The sequence below is a fragment of the Ambystoma mexicanum genome, chromosome 1p, assembly GCF_040938575.1.
Source record: "Ambystoma mexicanum isolate Mex_15411 chromosome 1p, UKY_AmexF1_1, whole genome shotgun sequence".
NCBI classification, from domain to species: Eukaryota; Metazoa; Chordata; class Amphibia; order Caudata; family Ambystomatidae; genus Ambystoma; species Ambystoma mexicanum.
In genome coordinates this window covers 1,021,427,516-1,021,440,880 of record NC_090921.1, presented here as the reverse complement: position 1 = coordinate 1,021,440,880, position 13,365 = coordinate 1,021,427,516, and the positions used below count along the sequence as shown (strand labels likewise).

The window sequence follows — 13,365 nt, the reverse complement described above, 5'->3', positions numbered from 1 at the left end:
TACAAGTACCTTTAACATTAACATTCTGAATGTCTCAAGGCCCTTTAAGAATGTTCATTGTATTTTCCCTTGCTCCCTCACTAGCCTTGAAGCGCTTTGAAACAAATGGTGTATAGGAGCTATATAAATAAAACAATCAATTCAATTCAGTGCACCCTTTGTTAGTAATTCCCCCAAGCAAAACAGTCTGCACTTAGCGGTGGACTTCGTGGCAAACAGATCTACAGTTAGGGTGCCCCACTGACTGAAGAGCACCTCGAGAACTTTCTGGCATCCTTACCACTCCTGTGAGACCATGCTCGGCCTGCTCAGAGCATCTGTCAGCCTGCTCCACGTTCCTGCTAGATGTACATCTGAAGCCGAGATCCGATACTCCAGCAACCTGAACCATAGTTGCAGCGCCTCTGCCATACGGGCAGAGACCGAACACCTCCATGTTTGTTGAGGTAGTGCATGGCCACTGTGTTGTCCGTCAGAATGAGGACGAGTTTCCCTTTGAGGGAGGGTGCAAAGGTCCTCAGGGCGAACCATATTGCCCACAACTCCAGCCTGTTGATATGCCACCAGCATTCCAATGGTGACCCACAGGCTGTTCACCTTCAGGTCCCCGCAGTGAGCACCCCAACCCTTCAGGGACGCATCCGTGACCACTTGGGTCCACGGAAGGCAAAAAGCTTAGCCTGTTGTCTTGGTCTCTCTGCTGGCACACCAAGAGAGGCTGCTGGTCACCTACCTCGACACCCCGAGAATGTCCTTCATGGTATCCAAGCACTATGACCATTGTTCCCCTTAACAGCCACTGCCGGGATCGCATTCACAGTTTAGCCACAAGCACCAGAAAAATGCAGGAATCCATGAAAGGTGGAGGAAGGACTGGTAGACAGTCGTGGCTCGGGAGAAGCTCAACAATTTGCCTGACACTGGTGACTCTTTCTTCAGGGGGGAAAAGTCTTCCCAACCCGTGTCTCCAGGACTGCTCTGAGGAATTGGATCTGCTGCAATGGTGTGACGTGGGATTTCTGGAAATTCAGGTGAAAGCCCAACTGTGAAGCACAGAGCAGGTTTCACTGAGCTGAGCAGACACCTGCTCTGGAGAACTTCCTCGGATCAGTCACTCGTCCAGGTATGGAAATACTTGAACACGGGATCTCCCGAGGTGTGAGGCCACCATTGTCATCAGCTTGGTAAAAACCCTGGGCATGGAGATTAAGCCAAATGGGGGCACCTTGAAATGATAGTCTCCCCAGTGACAAATCTCAGGAATCACACGATTTGCACATGAACATAAGCGTCCTTAAGGTCCAGTGACACCAACCAATCCTCAAGTTGTAGAGCCTGCAGAATTTCTCTACAAGTTACCAACCTGAACTTGTCTTTCCCTCAAGAAGGTTTCAAGGCCCTGAGGTCCAGGATGGGACAGAGTCCTTCCCATTTCTTGGGTACCAGCATATAACGAGAGTACCAGCCTGATCTTCTCTGCTCGGGTGGCACCTCTTCCACGGCACCTTTCAACAACAGGGCTCTCAGCTACTCCTAGAGCTCCTGTTCCGATTGTTATTGAGGGGGTAGAGGGGTCTGTCTGGCGGTTGTCTTAAAAATGCCAGACAGTACCCCCTTTCGACGAGATGCAAGGCCCAAGGGTTGGAGTTCATCTCCTTCCACCAGTCAAGGTGCTCGGAAATTCTCCCTCCAACTGGAAACACGTGTGGGAAAGCGGCTTATGTGGCATGGCCACCCTTGTCACTGCTACCGCAGTCTACTGGCCCCTAGAGGCCTCTCTGCCCCATTCAGGATGCAAGTAACGCCTCTGCCCTTGCCAGGCGTGCAGGATCTGTGCCCTCTTTCCAAACAGAATGTACAGACTTTAGCCTATACCCCTAGAGGATAAGCTGAAAGACTGTTTAGCAGGTCGCTGCATAGCCAAGCCCACCGACTTGGCAGCCAATTTAGAGTCCTCGAATTTCTCCAAGGATTCACCGGCCTTCATGCTGAACAGGTACACACCATCGAAAGCTATGTCCAGAGATTTTGCCTAGACATTTTTTTGCGGTAATCCTGAACTGTGAAGGTAGGCTGATCTCAACACAATGGATGTCCGCACTGCATGGCCTACACAATCCAGACCTGACTGCAGTACTTGCCATGCAACCTCCAAGCCACCATCAAATGATGAGCACAAAACCATCCCTCATTACACCAGCAGGGATGCGTTCTGCCACTTCCGCCATGAGTCTCCACAGCCCATGAGAGTACTTTGCGAATGCGCATAATGCATTGACTGCCTTCCGAGCCATGCTACCTGAGGTGAAGATCTTTTTGGCCAAGGCATCTGTCTTCTTGGATGCCCTGTCTGGAGGCAGGTTAGAGGTGGACATGGCTGGCCAAGAACTTACTGTAGCAGCTTTCTGGAGTGGGGAGCAAAGACAAAAAATTGTAAACCCCCCCGCGCCTAGCAGGCTTGTATTTTTTTGTACGTTCTGTATCCAAAGATGGCTTGGAGCAGGGCTTCAGCCATATTGTTTTAATAGGCACAATAAAAAGGCAATGCAATTTCCGTTTGCGGTCCATTATTGAAGATGTCGGTTAGATCCTAGGCTGACAGGGGTTTTGCTGGTGTGCCTAGAGTCAAGGCATCTACCACCCTCTCAACAGTCCTTCTGAACTGTGCATTAGGGTGACCATAAGGGCCACCATGTTTCAGATCCAGGTTAGGGGACGTGTCCAACCCACTTGTGCCACGTAGCCCTTTGGCTAGAGCAAGCAAATCCGCTTGGTCAGCGATTAAAATCATCTGCTCCAGTCACCTCGACCATAGGCTCAAAGCCAAAAGGCAATTGGTCCACTTCCTCAACGTAAATCGAACGCATTGTGTCGAAGAACGTCAATTGGGATTCCGAGACAAAGGAGTGACTGTCGAGACCCACTAGTCCTACTGGCGCCAGTAGCTCGGGGCCCTTCGGCGCTAGGGCCGACTTTTCGGTTGTCATGGTTAAGTACATAGGACTAGACCTGGCCACCTTGCTGCTGGAATCTCCGGGTGCAACTAGTGCCGTATTGGCCTGCAGCGTCTAGACCAGAGTCGTACCTGCTGTGGACAATTTAAACATCTAGATTATTTGCTCCTTGAATACCTCCCACTCTGCCTTTAACGCGACTGGGTTCGGGCACATCTTATAGCGATACTCAGAAGAATCAGAGTCGTGCCTGTGTCAATTATGTCTTTTTTTATGGGACGACAAGGAGGATGAATGTCTTCGGTAGTGCGAACGCTTCTTTGCTCTCTTATGTCGTCTGTCCTCCTTTTCGTGCATTTGGCATTCAGTCTCTTGTAATGACGACCTGGCGATCCAACAAGACAGAGGCCACACAAGCACTTCTTTAGCCAATCATTCCCAAAAGGGATTTCAGATGTATTTGTTGACATAAGCTGCACTCTTCGATATCGTGATCTTTACCAAGACACCACACGCAGATACCATGCGGATCAGTGATTGACATCTTATTTCCAGTTCTGGCAAGGCCTGAATCCTGAAGACTTAGGGGCCGACATATCGACTAAAGTTGACTGAAAGTTAGATGAACTGAAATTTTCTCACGAGAAACATTCCGAATAGCAGCATGCTGAGCACACACAACAAAAGAACTGAGGTACAGGGGCGTAGTGATATAGTATATATACAGCCCATGTCACATCAGCAGCCGACGAGTAGCACGATCAAGTCAAGGGTCGATATTGAGTCATACTAAGGTCACTGTCGAAAAAGTTTACCAGCAGCTGATGCTGGAAGTATACCTATATGATGAGGAATCTGTGGCAGAATGCAATACTGTTACGCTCACCTGGCTCCCACAGAGGCGTCGATCTGAACTGGACAGCTGCGGTCTCCACCAATGTGATGCCTAGGGACGAGATGACGGACTGGACTGGCCCACCTAGCTTCGTTTGCTTGGCCCGTAGGAATATTTTTATGCAAATGGAGAAAGGGAATTAACCACCCGTGGAGTTGAGTGTAAATCCCCCCTACTCCCGCTGTTCTCCCCACGGATCACCTTTGATGTCCCCTCTTATAGTCTCACCTGATGGTTTGAAAAGATGAGCTCTCCATTCTACATTGAGCGCAGGGGCATGTTGATAACCAGTTGCTTCACTGGCTCGAAGGAATTGGTGAGTTCCAGAACAATATTGACTCCGAAAAGTATGTAGTTCGTAAGAGTTCAAATGCCTGACTTTCACTCTTGTCCGATTCCTTGCAGATTGCAGCTTGACCCTAGTGAAAAGTTCCTCGTGGCAACCAGTAATATTCTGGTAAGGATTTGTATTTCCAACACAGTTCGATAAATAATGTCAATATGTAACCTGTTGCTAGGTAAGTCTATGGGGGGGGGGTAACTAATATTCCTATGTGTATTCCCTTGGCTCACCTTGCTGTTCCGGTCTACTCCTTAGGTGCCGGAATGCAGCGGGAACATGCAGGAGGATGCGGTGGAATGAGAAGATGCTGCGAAGGCTGGTGAGTTCACCACGGCGCTGCAGCAAGCGAGGCGACGCGCATTAAATAACTTCTTTCTTCCAGCTCGAAGGCATGTTGGATCGGGAATTCAGGTAAGGATCAAAGGTATTGCTCTTCTTCTAACCTTTTCTCCTTCTTTCTCCCTTTTTCTAGGAGCTCCAAACTCGAGGCGGGCGTGGCAGAAGACTGGATGCAGACTTGCAGGCACGGCGAGCGTTACGCTGCTGGATGCAGAATAATGTGAAGCGTGTGCTGCTCTTCGGGCGTGGTTTAAATAGCCTCCAAAGTAGTCCCAGGTAAGTATTCCTCCCCAGCCCCACCCGAGTAAAAAAATAGTCCCTAGGTAAAATAGTCCCTTCCAAGCCTCATTTGGCTTGGAGCTCTTGCAGCATGGTCTGCATCAGGTAAGCTTGCAGCATGGTCTGCATCAGGTAAGTTCTACTCTATGAGCCTGGCGCCTACGGCGCCAGGACTGACTCACCATATGAGCCTGGCGCCATAGGTGCCAGGACCGCACCCAAACAGCCCCTAGAAGGGGTTTTTGGGCTTGCTCAAAATAACTTGATGCCTGCTTCTGGGGTTGCTGGACCTGGTCTGGGTCCCCGGGGGTAGGCATCATGACAAATACATTGAAAGAAGGCTTTAGTTATAAAGTCAGAAAAGGGTTCAAAACAAAGAAAACAAATGATTTCCCATATAAGTCTATTGGAGGAAAGCAGTAAAATGAAAATCTTTCGTAACAGCATTTTTGTGATTTTACATCTACTCTTAGTCCCAAAGTAGACAACAGCAATGTTCCAGAGAACAGTCATACAGGACCCGAATAACCGAGTAAAAAAATATGGAACATTCTTATAAGCATACAGATGGCTTACAATCTTAAAGGGGCACTCACAGGGGTTTTTATTATCTGGGGACCCTTTTTCTTTTATGTAAATGACAACAGTGACCCTATATATCACCCAAAATGACAGGCCCTACATCTAATGGGGACATAATGGGCACCTGTGCTTTCTATCAGAGGATGTTGTGTCGTGCTTGCTCTCAATCTGTATTACTTTGGTGGTGATGTGGTTCATTTGGGCTCTCTTGAGGTAGGTTCCTAACAACGGATTGCAAAATCAGTCAATTTGCACTTGCCATTGTGTGGATCCACAGCGCAGTGGAAGTCACAAAACTATTTTCTGCTTGATCCTCCATCCACGTCCCTACCATTCCCTGGGGATGGACACCTGGAAAAGCCCCATTTTGTGCACCCACGACCCCCACAAGCTCCATCCTCACTGTAGCTGGGGGACACACCCGAAACGCCCGCCATTGCCCCTCCAACTTAACCTTCCTGCAGACATACCTTCTTCCAAACTATAGGCAACTTGCCCCTACTCCCTGACCCACTGCTTTAAACACGGCACTTACAGCTTTTCTGCTATGGTCGTATCCGCTTTCGCTGGCTAATAGGAAAGATTTTCTTTTTGCTGCTTTCACTCCATAGCCATTTATGAAACCCACCAACGTTTTGCTGTTTTGAACCGGTCCTGACTTTTGAAGGTAAGTAAAGGCCTTTTGCTTTACTTCGCGTGCTTAGCTCTTCTATTTAATGCAGCAGTGATCAGTCCCTATGGCTAGCAGTGTTTGTTTTAAACTGCATATTCGGATTCCTTTTCAGAATAAGCCCTGTGGACAGATTGAGTGGTCACCATAATATGGTGAACAGGCAAAGACACAAATGTCTAGACAAACTATCAAGGTCGTATGACTAAGCAGTAAGGCATAGACGTACTAGAGTGGTGAAGGGTTCAGTTAAGCACAAATAGAGCACTCTTAATAATAAAGGCAGGATATACAACACATTCAATGCTTGTATCTGCTTAGATTCACATACTGTGCATAGGCCGACATCTAGTGGAAGCTGCAGAGTATTACAGTTTGTTTTTCTTAACTCGAAAATGGGCGTTGACACAGGGCGTGCCAGTAATACTATCCCTAGTGTGACGTCCACTGTACCCATGATCCCTCACGCGTCTAGGACCCTCAGATTGTATTTTTTCTGACATGAGGAGTAGCTCGAGTACAGATAATCCAAGCAGATAGATAGATAAGGCTACAAGCATCCATGCGCCTTCTCTCAAAGGGGAGGAAGGGTGGGTCGCATGTAAATCTAAGCAGATACAAGCATCAGAAATACAATTACGGTGAGTAATGCATCCCTTCTGAGGCTTGTGGAATCTGCTTAGATCACATGCTGTGCATAGATTAGCGAGCAGTGTTAGAAGGAGGTGGGATGTGAGAAGGGTCATGAGCAAATAAATGTCTTAGAACCGCTTGTCCCACTTGAGTATCTGTCTTCGAATGGGTGTCAATGCAGTAGTGCTGAGTAAAAGTGTGAATAGAGCTCCAAGTAGCTGCTTTACAAATGGTGTCAAGGGGTACATTTGCAATGAAAGCCAGAGTGGCCCCAATGCCTCTTGTAGACTGGGCTCTTGGCGTGAAAGGCGGGGTTCTTTCAGAAATAGAGTAACACAGCTGGATACAGTAAACAATCCACTTAGAGATGGCATCTTTAGAGACGCAATCTCCCTCTCTGCCTGTAGCTACGGAGACAAACAGCTGATCTGTTTTCCTTAGCGGTCTGGTTTTGTTTACATATTAGAGGACCGCCCTACGCTCATCTAGGGTGTGTAGTTTCACCTCAGCCGAGCTTTGTGGGTCTTGGAAGAAAGCCGGAGCTCGATGGACTGGTTCACGTGGAATTTAGAAATAAATTTAGGTGAGAACCTAGGGTGTGTACGTAAAACCAGTTTGTCTTTATAAACTGTAAAGAATAGATCCTGCACTGACAAAGCCTGAATTTCACTGACCCTTCTTATAGATGTTATTGCTACTAAGAAGGCCGTCTTGTAAGTCAGGTGTTTGAGACGGCTTTTATGCATGGGATCGAATGGGGGGCCCATGAGTTTAGATGCCACCATGTTCAGGTCCCATCCTGGTGGTGGGTTCGAAATAGGAGGGTGAAGTCTCTTTACCCCTTCCATGAAGGCTTTAACCACTGATATTTTCCACCACGATATCTTGTTATGGGATGTGGTGTTTGCTGACAGAGCTGCCAGGTGTACCTTCAGTGAGTTAAAAACCAGTCCTGCATCCAGCAGATGGAGCATGTATGTGACAATTGTGGAAGGAGTGCAATCAACCGGGTTAATTTGTTTATTCTGGCACCAGATAAATCTTTTCCATTTGTCAAAGTAGCAGTGCCTCGTGTTTGGCTTCCTAGATTCTTTTAGGATGTCCATACATCTCTGTGGTAATTTGAGATGTCCAAACTCTATGACCTCAGGAGCCATGCTGCCAGGTTCAATGAGTTGGGTTGAGGATGCACCTTGAGACCTTGGTGCTGGGACAGTAGGTTGTACCAGCCCGGGAGTTTGATGGGTTCGCACACCGCTAGTCTGCGTAAGTGTGGGAACCACGGTTGTGTCGCCCACATGGGAGCAACTAGGACGAGCGTCATCGACTCTCTGTTCATCTTGTTGACCACCTTCCTGATGAGGTGTTGGTGGAAAGGCGTACGCCAACATCCCTGACCAGTTCATTCCCCTGGGAGTCTGGCTGGGGGAACCTGGATGCAAATCCTGGGCACTGTCTGTTTTCGCTTGTGGCGAGTAGGTCTATAGTGGGGAAACCGCACTGAGAGAAGATATCTTCTACGATTTCTCTGTGTAGACACCATTCGTGTTCCTCTGGGAGGGGGTCTCTGCTCAAAGCATCCACCAGAGAATTGAGATCCCCTGGAACATGTTGAGATGACAGGAAGATGTTCCGTCTGAGTGCCCATATCCAAATTTTCTGGGCAAGCTTGGACAAATTTGGCGAACAAGCCCCTCCTTGTTTGTTCAGGTAAAACATGGCTGTAGTGCTGTCCGTCCGGATCTGCAATGACAGGTTCAGCAGGTAGGGCTCGAACGCTTGAAGCGCTCTGAATACTGCCAGAAGCTCTAGCAGGTTGATGTGATTCTTGGCCACTGAGTGAGACCAGAGACCCTGAGCTGTGTGATGGAGGTGGTGAGCTTCCCATCCTGTCAGGCATGCATCGGTTGTGACTACCGCCTGTATCTCGGGATTGTAAAAGCGTTTCCCCTTGGACAGGTTTTCTCTTGTCCACCAGTGAAGCCTTTGTACAAGTGTTGGCGAAACGACCACTAGATCGTCCCACTGACCACTTGCCTGAGACCACTGTTTCGCCAACCATTCCTGCATGGGACGCATGCGCAGGCACGCGTGGGGGACCAGGTAAATACATGACGCCATCATGCCCAGCAAACGCATTGCTTTGCGTACCGTTATCTGGCGACCGGCCTGATATTGCGGAATTTGCAGCAGTATATTCTGAATTCTTTCCTCTGACGGAAAGGTCAACCCCTCTTGCGTGTCTAGGATAGATCCTAGAAACTGTTTGGAGGTGCTTGGCACCAGACTTGACTTTTTCTCGTTTATTGAGAAACCTACTTCGAAGAGGAGGTCGATCGTCCTTTGAATGTTTGTTCTGCAAATTACTGGGGTCTCCCCCGTGATGAGCCAGTCGTCCAGGTAAGGGTACACCGGGATTGCCTCCCTGCGTAGGTGTGCTGCCGCCACCGCCAGTACCTTGGTGAATACCCTTGGAGCCGAAGCTATCCCGAAGGGCAGTACCTTGAACTAGTAGTGCCGACTGTCCACCTTGAAGCGAAAGTACTTTCTGTGCGCTGGGAACATGGAAATATGAAAATAGGCATCTTTCATGTCCAATGTTGCCATGTAATCCCCTTTTTTAGGAGGGGGATTACCTCTTGGAGAGTAGTCATGCAAAATTTTTGGGGCTTGACATACTTGTTTGCAGGCCGTAAATCCAATACTGGGCGCATTGTCAAATCTTTTTTTGGCACAAGGAAGTAAGCTGAATAAATACCCTTGTTTACCTGGTGTCCCGGGACGAGTTCTATCGTGTCCTTTGCTAGAAGATTGACAATCTCCTCTAGGAGGATCTTCTGGTGGTCCAAAGAATGTATTTTTTGTCGTGGAGGGTGGTTTCGGGGACGCTCTAACAGTTCAATGCAGTATCCTGCAGACACTGTGGACAGCACCCATCTGTCTGATGTGATCCCTTCCCAAGCTTGGATGAAGTTGGAAATGCGCCCCCCTACTGGGGATGCGTGAGAAGGGACCCTGAACGGAGCGTCACTGTTTTGGTGGAGGCATGCGACCGCCTCTACTGGGGCTGCCTCTACCTTTACCATGTCCTCTCTTATTACCCCTGCCATAACCCTGGGTAGACTGCTGGCTGTTGTTGTTCCATTGTGTACCCTGCCCCTGGGAATAGTTAGACCATCTCTGGGAATTATGTCCGCGTGAGCGCCGAAAATTGCCATTCCCTCTTTGGTTTGGGGGTTTATTGGTTAGTTGGCCTAGGGATTTGAGTGTCTCATACTCGTCCTTGGCATCTTTCAGCGCATCCTCAAACGCCTTTCCAAACAATAGATCCGGCTCCACCGGTTTATCAATCAATGATGCTTGGGTTTCGGCTTTGAACCCAGACTCTCGCAACCAAGCATGCCTTTTGGTAACAGTACCTTCTGCTATCAATCTGCCGGCGTTATCCGCGGCATCAAAGGTTGCTTTTAATATGCAACTGGACACGGCTCTCCCTTCCGCCGAAACTCGAGACACTAGATGTCGGCCTATGCACAGCATGTGATCTAAGCAGATTCCACAAGAGATAGATATATATATATATGTGTATATATATATATATATATATATATATATATATATATATATATATATATATATATATATATATATATATAATACATTACTCACCGTAATCTTATTTCTGATGCTTGTATCTGCTTAGATTCACATGCTGTGCATAGGCCGACATCTAGTGGAAGCTGCGGAGTATTACAGTTTGTTTTTCGAAACTCGAAAATGGGCGTCGACACAGGGCGTGCCAGTAATACTATCCCTAGTGTGACGTTCACTGTACCCATGATCCCTCACGCGTCGAGGATCCTCAGATTGTAATTTTTCTGACATGAGGTAGCATGAGGAGTAGCGCGAGTACAGATAATCCAAGCAGATAGATAGAAAGATAAGACTACAAGCAACCATGCGCCTTCAGAGTGGAGGAAGGGTGGGTCGCATGTGAATCTAAGCAGATACAAGCATCAGAAATACGATTGCGGTGAGTAATGTATCCCTTCTGAGGCTTGTGGAATCTGCTTAGATCACATGCTGTGCATAGATTAGCGAGCAGTACCTGAAGAAGGAGGTGGGCTGTGAGAAGGGTCATGAGCAAATAAGTGTCTTAGAACCGCTTGTCCCACTTGTGTATCTGCCTTGGAATGAGTGTCAATGCAGTAATGCTGAGTAAAAGTGTGAATAGAGCTCCAAGTAGCTGCTTTGAAAATGGTGTCAAGGGGTACATTTGCAATGAAAGCCACAGTGGCCCCAATGCCTCTAGTAGAGTGGGCTCTTGGCGTGAAAGGCAGAGTTCTTTCAGAGAGTGAGTAACACAGCTGGATACAGTTAATAATCCACTATGTGATGGCACCTTTAGAGACGCGATCCCCCTCTCTGCCTGTAGCTACGGAGACAAACAGTTGATCTGTTTTTCTTAGCGGTCTGGTTTTATTTACATAGTAGAGGCCCGCCCTACGCACATCTAGGGTGTGTAGTTTCCCCTCAGCCGAGCTTTGAGGGTCCTGGAAGAAAGCCGGAAGCTCGATGGACTGGTTTACATGGAATTTTGATATCAACTTAGGTGAGAACCTAGGGTGTGTGCGTAAAACCAGTTTGTCTTTATGGACAGTAAAGAAGGGATCCTGCACTGACAGAGCCTGAATTTCACTGACCCTTCTTATAGAAGTAATAGCTACTAGGAAGGCCGTTTTATAAGTCAGGTGTTTGAGACTGCTTTTATGCATGGGATCGAAAGGGGGTCCCATGAGCTTGGCTAGCACCACATTAAGGTCCCACCACCTGGTGGTGGGTTTGAAATAGGAGGGTGAAGTCTCTTTACTCCTTCCATGAAGGCTTTAACTACTGGTACTTTCCACCACGAGTCCTTGCTATGGGAAGTGGTGTATGCCGACAGGGCTGCCAGGTGTACTTTCAGTGAGTTAAAAACCAATCCTGCATCTAGCAGGTGGAGCATGTATGTAACAATAGTGGAAGGAGTGCAATCAACAGGGTTGATTTGTCTACTCTGGCACCAGATAACGAACTTCTTCCACTTGTCAAAGTAACAGTGCCTTGTGTTTGGTTTCTTAGATTCCTTTAGGATGTCCATACACCTCTGTGGTAAATTGAGATGTCCAAACTCTATGACCTCAGGAGCCATGCTGCCAGGTTCATTGAGTTGGGTTGCTGGTGCACTGTTTGACCTTGGTGCTGGGACAGAAGGTTGTACCAGGCTGGAAGTTTGATGGGCTTGCACACCACCATCTTGCGTAGGTGTGGGAACCACAGTTGTCTTGCCCACATGGGAGCAACTAGGACGAGCGTCATCGATTCTCTGTTCATCTTGTTCACCACTTTCCTGATGAGGAGTTGGTGGAAAAGCGTACGAAAACATCCTTGACCAGTTCATCCACAGGGCGTTCCCCTGGGAGTCTGGTTGGGGGAACCTGGATGCAAATCCTGGGCATTGTCTGTTTTTGCTTGTGGCGAATAAGTCTATAGTGGGGAAACCCCACTGAGAGAAGATATCTTCTACGACCTCTCTGTGTAGAACCCATTCGTGTTCCTCTGGGAGGGAGTCTCTGCTCAGAGCATCCTCGAGGGAATTGAGCTCCCCTGGAACATGTTGTGATGACAGGAAGATATTCCGTCTGAGTGCACATATCCAGATTTTCTGGGCAAGCTTGGACAGATTTGGCGAACGAGTCCCTCCTTGCTTGTTCAGGTAGAACATGGCTGTTGTGCTGTCCATCCAGATTTGCACTGAAAGGTTTAGTAGGTGGGGCTTGAACGCTTGAAGCGCTCTGAATACTGCCAGAAGCTCTAGCAGGTTGATGTGGTTCTTGGCCACTGAGGGAGACCAGAGACCCTGAGCTGTGTGGTGGAGATGGTGAGCTCCCCACCCCGCCAGACATGCATCGGTAGTGACTACCGCCTGTATCTCGGGATCGTAAAAGGGTTTCCCCCTGGACAGATTCTCTCTTGTCCACCAGTGAAGGCTTTGTACAAGTGTTGGCGAAACGACCACTAGATCGTCCCACTGAACGCTTGCCTGAGTCCACTGTTTCGCCAACCATTCCTGCATGGGACGCATGCGCAGGCGCGCGTGGGGGACCAGGTAAATACATGACGCCATCATGCCCAGTAAACGCATTGCTTTGCGTACCGTTATTTGGCGACCGGACTGATAATGCGGAATTTGCAGTAGTATATTTCAAATTCTTTCCTCTGAAGGAAAGGTCAACCCCTCTTGAGTATCTAGGATTGCTCCTAGGAACTGTTTGGAGGTGCTTGGCACCAGGCTTGACTTTTTCTCGTTGATTGAGAAGCCTAACTCGTGGAGGAGGTCGATAGTCCTTTGAATGTTTGTCCTGCAAATTACTGGGGTTTTCCCCGTTATGAGCCAGTCGTCCAGATAAGGATACACCGAGACTGCCTCCCTGCGTAGGTGTGCAGCCGCCACCGCCAGTACCTTGGTGAATACCCTTGGTGCTGAAGCTATCCCGAAGGGCAGTACCTTGAATTGGTAGTGTCGACCGTCCACCTTGAAGCGCAAGTACCTTCTGTGCGCTGGGAACATGGAAATATGAAAATAAGCATCTTTCATATCCAAGGTTGCCATGTAATCCCCCTTTTTTAG

At 48.3% G+C, this 13,365-nt stretch overlaps 1 protein-coding gene across 3 annotated transcripts in view; it reads right to left on the bottom strand.

Annotated features, from left to right (window-relative positions):
* EDC4 (enhancer of mRNA decapping 4) overlaps nt 1-13,365 on the bottom strand; it is a 2,544,921-nt gene that overhangs the window by 1,089,539 nt on the left and 1,442,017 nt on the right. The gene's annotated exons all lie outside the window — the stretch shown is intronic.